The sequence below is a fragment of the Glycine max genome, chromosome 16 (genome assembly GCF_000004515.6).
Source record: "Glycine max cultivar Williams 82 chromosome 16, Glycine_max_v4.0, whole genome shotgun sequence".
Taxonomy (NCBI): domain Eukaryota; kingdom Viridiplantae; phylum Streptophyta; class Magnoliopsida; order Fabales; family Fabaceae; genus Glycine; species Glycine max.
In genome coordinates, this window is record NC_038252.2 from 18845753 (window position 1) to 18857274 (window position 11522).

An 11522-nucleotide genomic window follows, 5' to 3' on the forward strand; every position below is an offset into this window, starting at 1 on the left:
TTTTTTTTTACTTTTCGTCTCCCCACCCCATCGACAAATGCGTCCTTCAAAAATGAAAATACAAAATTTAGTCCCCAAAAATATAAAAAGTACGTTCATAGTAGATTGTGACTAATTATTATAATTTGAAAAAAAATTATAATGATTGGGACAAATTTTTTTAACAAACTCGTAAATTAAATTAATGAAAGGCTCAAGTAAAAAAAATGTTTATTGTAAAGCATTATAGTTAAATTAGGTCCATGAATAATTTTTAGGGAAAATTGAATTTGCAATGTCACTTTTAATTTGTAAAAAATACTCAACTCTTTTGGAATGATTTTTTTAAGGTTATGATTTTTTAAATGATCAGTCAATAAAAAAATAATTGTGTATGATTTTAAAAAAATCAATAAACTTTTATTATAATTTGTAATTTGATGTCATTGCATATACTAATATACATTCATATTTTATTATGAAAAATTTATAAAAAAAATTAAATAAATAGTGTTTAATTAAACAGAAACAATTATTTTCTTATCGTTTTATAATAAAATTTCTTTTTCTTTTTTTTTCCTATGTTGATAGCATTTATTTAAGAGTTAACAACCAAAGGATTTTTTTTTTAGTTGAAGAAAAGTAAGAAGAATTCGTCGAAGCAATAAAAATTCACTTCTATTGATAATATTTTATTAATGTCTCATTAGTTTATTAAACTTAAAAATTATATAACGGAAAAAGACACTTACCGGTGTGATATAGCTCTCCCGAAATTTTGTTGTAGTCATTATAAATTTTTCAAAATTATAATAATTAGTCACAATCTATTATCAACGTACGGATATATCTATTTCACTTTTTATACTTTCGGGAACTAAATTTTGTATTTTCATCTTCCATTTGAAAGATTTGTCTGAGGGAAGATGAAAAGTCAAAAAAAAAATTATGACATCACTTTTTATACTTTCGGGAACTAAATTTTGTATTTTCATCTTCCATCTGAAAGATTTGTCGGTGGGAAGATGAAAAGTCAAAAAAAATTATGACAAATATGCCCCTATGCTGGCAATTAGATATGACCACGTTGGCAATCATTTCGGTGACAAATTTGTCTCTTTGTGTCACATAGATTATTTTATTAATTGTACCAGACGAAAATTAACCGTCCGATCTATTTGTCATACATTTTACACTTCGGACTAAATTTTCTATTTTAAACTCTTGTATACTAACACAAAATCTAGACTCTTTAACTAAGGAATGAACGATTCGATTTGTTTGCCTACCAAAAAACTCAATTGATTATGGAATAAAATCTACTTCCTTCTATCCCGTGCTTTTCACTTCTTCTTTTTCTATCAGTAGTGGTTTTCACTTTAATTTCAAGCGTGTCCGTCCATTCCTCCAAAAATATAAATGTAACTTGTTGAGAAAATGAGAATTTGGGGAGGTGGGGTATGGAAGATTTGTGAGGCCACAAAGTATTTGGCGTGGCATGATGCTAGAGATAAATTTCGCTATCAATATTTAATATTTCGGTTCCCTTTGGAAAAATGACAAGCGAGAATAATAGAGGGGAAGGGTTGTGTGTGGCATTGCGATGTGGTGATGAGAACTTCCACGACAACGGAAACAACAACAATTGGGAATAGTCACCCAATCAACCATGTAATACGCGCATTATCATGTCTGATACAGAAACCACGTGGGGATCAATAGCCTTTGCCTTTGTGACGCCTCCTTAGAACAAAGACACCATGGAGCTTTCTCACTGATCCCACCCTTCAACACAAACACAAACAATTGGACAAGAATTTATTGACACCCTTTGGGACACTGCACAAGGTAACAAGCTAATTGTTGTTGTACGAATTATTCTATTTTTATGGTATTAGTTGTTTAAAGGTAATAACCAACAAGGTTCAGCGGAATTAATAGATAGGTATGGAGAAGATTTTTTGGGAGAAGAAAAACTAAATCTTTATGTTCATTACATTTTGAGGGATTAATCTCATAATTTCCAGGTAAGAAAACATCTCACTTTCAGAAGAAAAAAAATATTGTTTAAAGATTGATATTATTTAAATGTCTATTATAATATATTTTAAAAAATTATATTATTTATTTTTGTGTTTTTCTATCTGGATACTAAATTTCTTAAGAATCATAATACAGAAGAATGGAGGAAAATTTATTCAACAATGCGGACTAGCCATACTTTTAACGTGACTAGCCAACGTATGGGCTATGGGATTAGACTCACGAGGGGCCCAAGAAAAGCAACAAGAAATTAAATGACGGACCGAATTTGTTGCTGTACCGGGCCGGGCCCATAGGGTTAAGGAAAATAGATTGAACCGGGCCCAGCCGTTCATCACTTCCTCACAAACATTTAGATTTCAGATAGCCCCCCATGCAAGTAAAAGCTTCGTGCCCTCCATTAGTTTCTTTCAGCCCCAGTACAGAAAAAAGCATGCTCTACCTTGCTGACCCCTCTCATAACTGTGCAGAAAAAACATGGTTCAGCTGCTAGATCCTCGTTTCTATAAAATTCACGCCAAAAAGAAGGTTAGATTATTTATTTAGATTTTAAAAATTAGATAACCAAATTAAACCTAAAAAATATTAAAGAATCAAATTCAATTAAAAAATAAATTAGAGGATCAAAAACTAATTTAACCTAAAAGAAACTACTAGTTGTTTCGAGTGATGAGTGATGCATTGCACCGGACATCTGAATACATTAAGAGTGTTCATTGATTTAGATTAATACTCAACATTTAGAACCACACCAATTAAATTGATTTGGATTTTTTCTTATTCAGATTAGACCCAAATCAAATCAATTGAAATCCGATGTTGATTGGTTTGAGTGTTAGATTCACACTCTCCAACTCCAAACCAATGATATATTTATTATTATTTTTTAATGCTTGACTTACTTACTATCTTGTGTCTTTTGAATCTTTTCATTGTATTTTTCTTTAGTTTGTCTTTAGAATCAATGTTTGTGTTGGATAATTTGATTTATTTTCTTTCAATTATTATATATAAATGGAGTTTTTATGATTTAATCAATCAATTATGTGTTTTTTTTATAATTTTATGTTATTATTTAGTTGATATATATAAAGTCAATTACATTTAATGTTATATTATTTTATGACAATATTATTTGTTAAACTCAGAAAAAATCATGTTATTTTTTATTTTATTTTTAAATTAACTTTTTTGTTGGATATCTAATTACTTAAATCGAACCAACTCATTCATGTTTGGCAAAATAAAAATTGAAATCCAAATTAATTAAAATTAATTGATTTGGGTTTTATTTTCTCCCAAATCCGAAATCAATAGACTCATTAAAACAAGAGACATAGTGAAAGTTTGATACAATTGATAATAAATGTGAAAACAGAAAAGAAAAGGAAAATGAAATTAAGAATACGAAGACGAAAATCTGATACAATTGAAAAATGACTATTAAAAGAGCTTGTAACATCCTTTTTTATTGTTGAAATATAGGGGACTTAGCTCCCAACAAAAAGGTTAAAAACCGCAAAGAAGCACGATTAAAGATACGTACGCTAAAACAACATTGATTATAAAAGGAGGAAGAAATTCAAAAACAAAAAATTGGGCTTCCAAAGACAGACCAAAGCCAGCAAAGCTTATCCGCGACTTTATTGCCTTCACGCAAAGTGTGAGACTAAACAAAAGTGCACCCTTAAGAGCAAACTCCTTAATGTTCCGAGTAAGCATAAAAAAAGGATGAATAGTCAAGGTGGACACTTCTTTGTAAGATCAATAACAATCTTAGAGTATGATTCAACAATGAACTCTTTAAATCCTCGACTCCAAGCCAGCTGCATTCCAAGGTAAATAACCCATAATTCAGCTGCTGGAACTGAGCAGACACTACTAAAAAAATGGCTTTTTACGACGGTTAATAAGTGTATTTAACGACGGTTATCAACCGTCATTATTTAAAACGTCGTTAAAATAAAATTAGTTTTTACGACGGTTATTATAATAACCGTCTTTAAATGTAGAAACCTTTCAAAGACGGTTATTAGCTAATAACCGTCTTTGTATGCTGTGTCAGAGTTTACATTCAAAGACGGTGATTTGCTAATAACTGTCTTTAATAGATATTTAAAGACAGTTATTAATTAATAATCGTCTTTGAAAGGTGAGTCAAACTTTACATTCAAAGACGGTTATTAGTAAATAACCGTCTTTGAATGCTGTGTCAAAATAGACATTTAAAGACGGTTATTTAATAATAACCGCCTTTAAATGTTGTGTCTTTTAAAGACGGTTAATTGTTAATAACCGTCTTTAAATGTTGTGCCAAATTTTAGATAGAGTAATACAATAAACAGGTTTATCACAAATAATAATATATGCTAAATCATTGTCAACCAATTTCAACTATTAGTATGTATTTAATAATGATAATTATCTTAAAAATTCATATGAATTGAATTTATCATTCAATTAAACTCCAATAGTATCTATCATTCAATTAAACTCCAAGCTTTTAAAGAACAAGAGTAGAAAAACAAATCACGGTAGCATAAACTAGAACATAAGATAAGTGAAGAAATGAAAGAAAGAAAAAACAATGAAATCATAAACATATTATAAAACTATATAGAAGAGATATATATAAATCATTAAAATTATAAATATGGGGTGGAGTGAAGTTTTTAAATAAATTTAGAGTTTAGTGTCATATAAATAAAACTAAATGTAATAACATAATTTTTTTTTACTTTACAATACATAAACATTAATCTCACAAATTATCCTCTCAAAAAAAAAAGAAAAAAAAAACTAACTGCTCAAGTAAATAGTTTCATTATTTAAATTTTAATTTTTCTAAAACGTTAATTAAATAATGAAATCATCCTATGTATGCCAAATTGCCAATCAAAGTAGCTGTGGCCTTAAAAATCTACCCATACGGGTTTCAAGTTGTGTCATAACAACAAGTTTCTCATTTTCATGGTGAGCTATTATTGCTACATATTTATTTATTCAATTATTGGAAATTTTGCAGTGCTTGCTTGTAAACATTAAATATAATTAACTTAATTACTTACAAAGCCATAGCCTTTGAATTTGCCCGTGTTTTGCCTCTCTAATTTGCCAGCGTTTTTAAAACAACAAATTGAAAACTACTATAGTATACTAGTATATAAAAAATCATATAAACTAAAATTTTTTAAAAAGTAATTAATTTTGAATTTGAGTCTCTTAACTGAAGTTGAGAATTGATTTTTGATTTGAGAATCCAATGATGACTAGAATTATTTTTTCTGGATCTAAATATATGTAAAAAAATATTTTTAAACTAAAATCTAAGTACATTTTAACGTGAACATGGGTAGGGAGGGGATTAAGAAGCATATGGGTACTCACTGATTCTTTTTTCTAATTGTAAAAAATATGATTAAGTCCATGCTAGGCCTAAATACTACTAACTAGTTGGTCCTACACAGACTACTGGACCAATTTTATTTTATTCATCATACTTCGATAGTCACTAGGGAGAATTTTTGCAATCCCTTTTTCTTTTCCTTTTCGTACCACTTTTCATTAACTGACTTTTTAAACATATTTTAATATTTATAAAAATTTTAAAATTTTAGTTTTTGAATTATATTAAAAATATTCTGGAAATTATCAACATTTTTTTTAAATTTCTTCTTTTCTTTACTCTTTCTCACAATTACAACAATTAATAGTTGATACATAATAAATATACTAATGTCAAGAAAATACAGGACACGCGACAAAGCAAGTAAAGAAAATATTGCAAAAATTAAATCAAGTTCATATGATTTGGTTAACATTTAGTAGAGTAAGAAAAAGAAAAAAAATACTAACATTTAGTATACATATCAATTAAAAATGATCCCTAATATTTTAAGGTAATTATTATAAATATTAATAAATTTATAATACATTAAAATGTGTGATTATTTTTCACCAAAAAAGAATTTGTGCTTAGATGGTATATTATATATTAAAAAAGGGGGAACATTTCATACCTATGGTCCAGGAAACCCACCAAGTGGCCACCCAAGTGGCCAATTTACATCTTTCTGCAATAAGGTATACTCTTGCTCAATACCATACCTGTTAGCAGATCCATGAAAGAGTAAATTTAATTATGTTGCAATAACAATTACATGTATAGAGCATCACATAAAAAAGTGATTTCCAGAAAGGGTTTCTAGAAATTGTAAGCATATGGAGGGAAAATGTTAAAAGAATCCAAAGTATGATGATATTAGGAAATACATACCATGTTTTCTCAGCAACAATATCAGGGTGACTGAAAATTTTGGCAGCATCATACCTCTTGTTGGTTGGAAGTGGCTCACCAGCTGGGGTGTGCAGACATTGGCACAAAAGATAAAAAAAATGAAGTAGAAAATTATTAATATTCTCAAACTCGTGTGCACACGAGATAGGAGAAAAAAAAAAGACCCTTAACTGCACTCTTGGTCCCTTAATTGGAATATACAGAAAATGAAAGCAAAAGTAGAAATAAAAAGCACATGAAATTGGAGAGGTACTGGAAAGCAAGCAGATCAAACATCAAAAGGATTTTATTTGAAAGACAAAGAGAGTAAGTAACATAAAATGTAAAAAAATTCTCATATTTATCAGGAAATAAAGGACTCTGCATGGTACACCATATTAACCCACATGTACCTATATGAAGGAAAAATGATCACTTGCTTCTTTGAGAATGTCGTGAGTCTTGGATTAGACAAGATATTTGAGAAACCTCCACCCCTGACTTTTGACAAAACATTGACAATCTTTGAAAGTATTTTTTTTCTTCATTGATAAGCAGGGATATACTCTGGGAGAAATTATCAACTATCATTATTTAATAAATATGTGAAATAGAAATTTGACTCACACAAATGAAATTTTTTTTCCTATAATAAGAGGAAAAAAGTGTTGGGTTAGTAACCATATGAATCATATTAAATGAAATCTTTTTTCCCATATTCTTATTCTAACCATGTCTTTCATTCTCATATCAGAATTGCATAACACTCATACCAAACTAGTTCCGTAAGTTTCAGTCTTTGCATATCTTCTAGGAAATATTCTGAAGTCAACAGACAAGATGCATAAGAATGGGAGAAATCATCTACAAAAATAACTTCATCAACATAAAAACAGAATGCAATAAGAACAATGGAATAAAAAAACTCTATAGTAGCACTTCATACCACAATAACCCTATATGAAGTAATATATGCCCGAAGAGAGTTGGACTCTCCTTCAAAAGAAAGAGAAGAACCACCAAACATATAGTTAAGTGTACAAACTTGCCAAGAAATAGGTCCAGTTTGCAAGTACTTGTCACCAAGGTTATTGTAGTAATTACAAAATAAAAACGAGGGGAGCATAAGTCAAAAGCCCTGTTATAAACATATCTTCAGTTAAACAAGCTATTTTAATCTACTTTCAAGTCCCAAATTTTCTATTTGTTGGCAAAACATTTGATGCTATTGAGCACACGGTGAAAAATAAGAGCATAGGAACAACAATGACAAGAAAGTATGAGACAATGTGGATAGGTATGATTTTAAATTCCTATTCCCTAAAGGCGCATCATCATTTTTTTCTTCTTCAGTGAGGCACCTATAATTAATAAAAACAAAAATAAAAAGGAAATTCAAACAATTAGAACGAATCATAGATCGAATGCAATCAAACAATAATGATAAGGAGAAAAAAATCAGATTTAGAATGAAATATTGCAATTGTTAATTGGGGAAAAAATATTATTATTATTAATCAGGAAAAAAGGAAATGAAAGAGAGTAACTCTTCTTTTGAGATGCTTGTTGGGGTTGAAGGTCAAACCAGTTGAACCACGAGACACTTCAATACCTCTGAGCGTGAGACATTCACACAAAGGTCAAACCGGTTGAATCGGCAGCCTCGGCCTCGCCAAGTCGGAGACATTCACACAAGGGTCGAACCTGAGCGTGGCTACGCTCTCCACTGTTGGAAGCCTGACGCGTAGCCGGAACGCCGCGAGGATCTTTCCGTAAGTCGGCTCCGCGAGAAACTGAGCGTGGTGCCAGAATCCACGACGACGCCGCCGTTACTGTGGTCGTCAATTCGAGGCATAGGGTGTGGAGTTTGGTGCGGTTGTGACAAAGACGATTTTTGTGACTCGGGGGGTGGGGGACGAGTTGACACGGCGAGTCGTATGGGGGGAGAAGGAGGTGGAGTGGCGGGGGAGGAAGGCAGAGATGGAGGAGGAGCAATTGCAGCAGCTGGCGAAAAAGGAAGATCAAACGGTCAAGAGCACGAAGACCGACGGATTGTTCATTCATAGCGAGCGTGCTGAAGAGAGAGAGAGAGCGGCGTACTGGGAATTGAAGGGGTGAGCAGGGGAAATGAGAAGACGGCCCATGCTTTCAATTATTTAAAAAATTTTAAATTTTCCCTCAAACAAAGACGGTTTCGTAAAAACCGTTTTTGTTTTACATTATTCAAAAACGTTTTTAACAAAAATCGACTTTAAAATGTACTCATATTTACCGAAATGCCATCGCATGTTTAATAACTACGTTTTTTAAATAACCGTTGTTAATCGTACGTCGTAAATTCCAGCTTTTTTAGTAGTGAGAAACCAATATCTAACTTAATTAAATGAATAGATATTAAAATAGTCTTTTGAAACTTGGAGGTAAACTGAATAGGTTCTTTTTTTTTTTTAAAAAAAACATAAAACGTAATTCATTTTTCCAAATGTCACTTATTAAAATGCGTTCGTCGATAAATATTGTTCGTCATGTAGGCATCATTTAAGACAAATCATCCATGTTGAACGGCTAAGATATAATCCGTAGGTTGTCCTGCCACTAGTATTAGAGCTCCTGCCATCCATGGACATATGATTTATTGTAAACTATCACGAATTATAATCATTATATGATTCAATCTAAAGAAAAAATTAATTTTATATTTTATTGTTGTGTTGCAGCTGAGATTACTATCCCATCCCTGCTTCAAAAACATGTTTCTTCCATATTGTTGTGTTGTAGCTATATAAGATAATATTTCTTCTTTTAAATTTTATCCGTACACAAATTGAGGGTGTTATTAGAAGGACTCATGAGGTTGGGTTTGTTGATCTTACACATTTTCTTGAACTTCCAATGCCAGAAATATTGCATGGACTACATGTACCATTATTTTGTTGTTACTTCATCTGAAATTTCATATATTACCTTGAATTTCAGCTTCCTTATACATATTACATACAAATTGTTGTATTAACTTGTTTTACAAAATTTGTGCTTATACTCCAAAAATGTAAAATAACAATTAAATCTGTGTAAAACTATTTTGAATAATTAAAGTACTAATACATGAATAATATAATTTACCAATTGAAGGCTAAAGTTAACCTAATTGTTGAGGTTGTATTTACTATGAAAATTGTATTTATAGTTGAAATATTCCTCCTGTAAATTAAGTATAGATTTTCTTACTTGCTTTAAAAATAAATTTCACATTTTTTTATTGTATATGTTATTTCTATCTTTAAGGAAAATGTTCATCTCTACAAATTAAGTATAAATTAAATTATTTGTCTTAAAAATATCATTTTTATATTTATTTTTTTTACATAAAATACTTGGAGAAGAAGAGGAAAGAAAAACCCCACCTCATAATTTTACATATAAATTTTAGACATTAATTTTATTTATACTTGGTATTTTAAATAAAATAAAATATTCAATGAATTGGTTAAGTGAAAAAATAATAAGCAAGAACTAAACCAAAAAACATTTACATTAATTCCAATAGTTATATTTTATTCATGTTCTTCCATAAAAAAAATAATTTATCCGTATTCTCCATATTAAGTAAAACAAAGTATCCAAAAGATTAGTTAAGTAAAAAAAAAGAAGAAAAAAATACATTACGAAAATTATAAAAATAAATTAAAACATATTCTTTTATCATAACAATTTATATCTTCATTTGATTTCAACTAAATTATTCATGCCCATGAATGTGTAAGTTTTTTCTACTTACACTCATTACACAAATTGTTCATCCTCATGTTTTATATTTTACATATATTTATATTTAATAAATTTATATATACACAAAATAAAAAAGTTAAAATTTGTCCCAGTATTTTATTTTAAGAATTTACCTATTTGAGTAAGAAGATAAAAAATAAGAAGTACATCATTTGCCTATAATTTGATTTTAGAAATTAATTTTATTTATAATTTCAATGTTAAATAAATTAGTTAAGTGATAAGATAATAAGCAAGAAAAAAAATTATTTACACAATTCTCATTCATTATATTTTATTCATAATCTCTATATTGAATAGGATAAAGTATTCAAAAAACTAATTAAGCTAAAAAAAAAGAAACAAAATGCATTTATATTATAATAATTTAAAAAATAATCAAAGATCTCAACACTTTAATATCATATAAAAATAATAATATAGTATATTTTATTTCTAGAAAATTAAATTTTAAGACAACATAAAAAAATTACAAGAGAGAAGTTAATAATATTTGTTTTAAATTAATTTAAATTTAAAATAAATAATTATTTTCCTAAAAAAAATTTACTCTAATTTTTCATAGAGAAGTTAATAATCATAATTTCATCGATTCAAATTTTTCTGAGTTTTATAATTAAATATATATTAATTATGAAAAAATTTACTTCTCACAAATTAAATATATATATTTTTTATTTTCTTTAAACAAATCATTTCCGTCTTTGGTGTTTTATATATAATATCTCTATGGGAAAAAAGTTTCTTCTCGGATATTAAGTAATAATAGTCTTTCTTGCTTTTAAAAATCATCTTTATATTTTATATTTAGTTTTTATATTTAGTAAAAAAAATTACTCCCCTTAAATTACGTATAAATTTTGTTACTTGCTTTTAAAAAAATCATTTTTAGGATAATATCTGAGTTCAACGGAAACAATTTCTGATTAGACTTAATTTATCCCACGATCGAACTTTAAATTAGCTCGGACCTCTTTCCTCTAATGAATTGGAGGATTAAAACAATAAAAAATTTACCTAAATATTTTATATTTGAATATATAATTTCTATCTTTAGTTAAAATGTTCCTACCCATAAAGTAAGTATAAATTTTCTTACTTGCTTTAAAAATAAGTTTCATATTTTATATTATATATGTTATTTCTATCTTTAAGAAAAAAGTTTATCTCCACAAATTAAGTATAGATTTTGTTACTTGTCTTAAAATTATCATTTTCATATTTTGTACTTAATTTAATGGAAGAATATGAGGAAAGAAAAACCTCACCCCATAATGTTACATTTAAATTTAGACATTAATTTTATTTATACTTTGTATCTCAAATAAAATATTCAACAAATTAGTTAAGTGAAAAGATAATAAGCAAGAAATAAACCAAAAAAAACATTTACATTAATCTTATTAGTTATATTTTATTCATATCGTTCGGTACA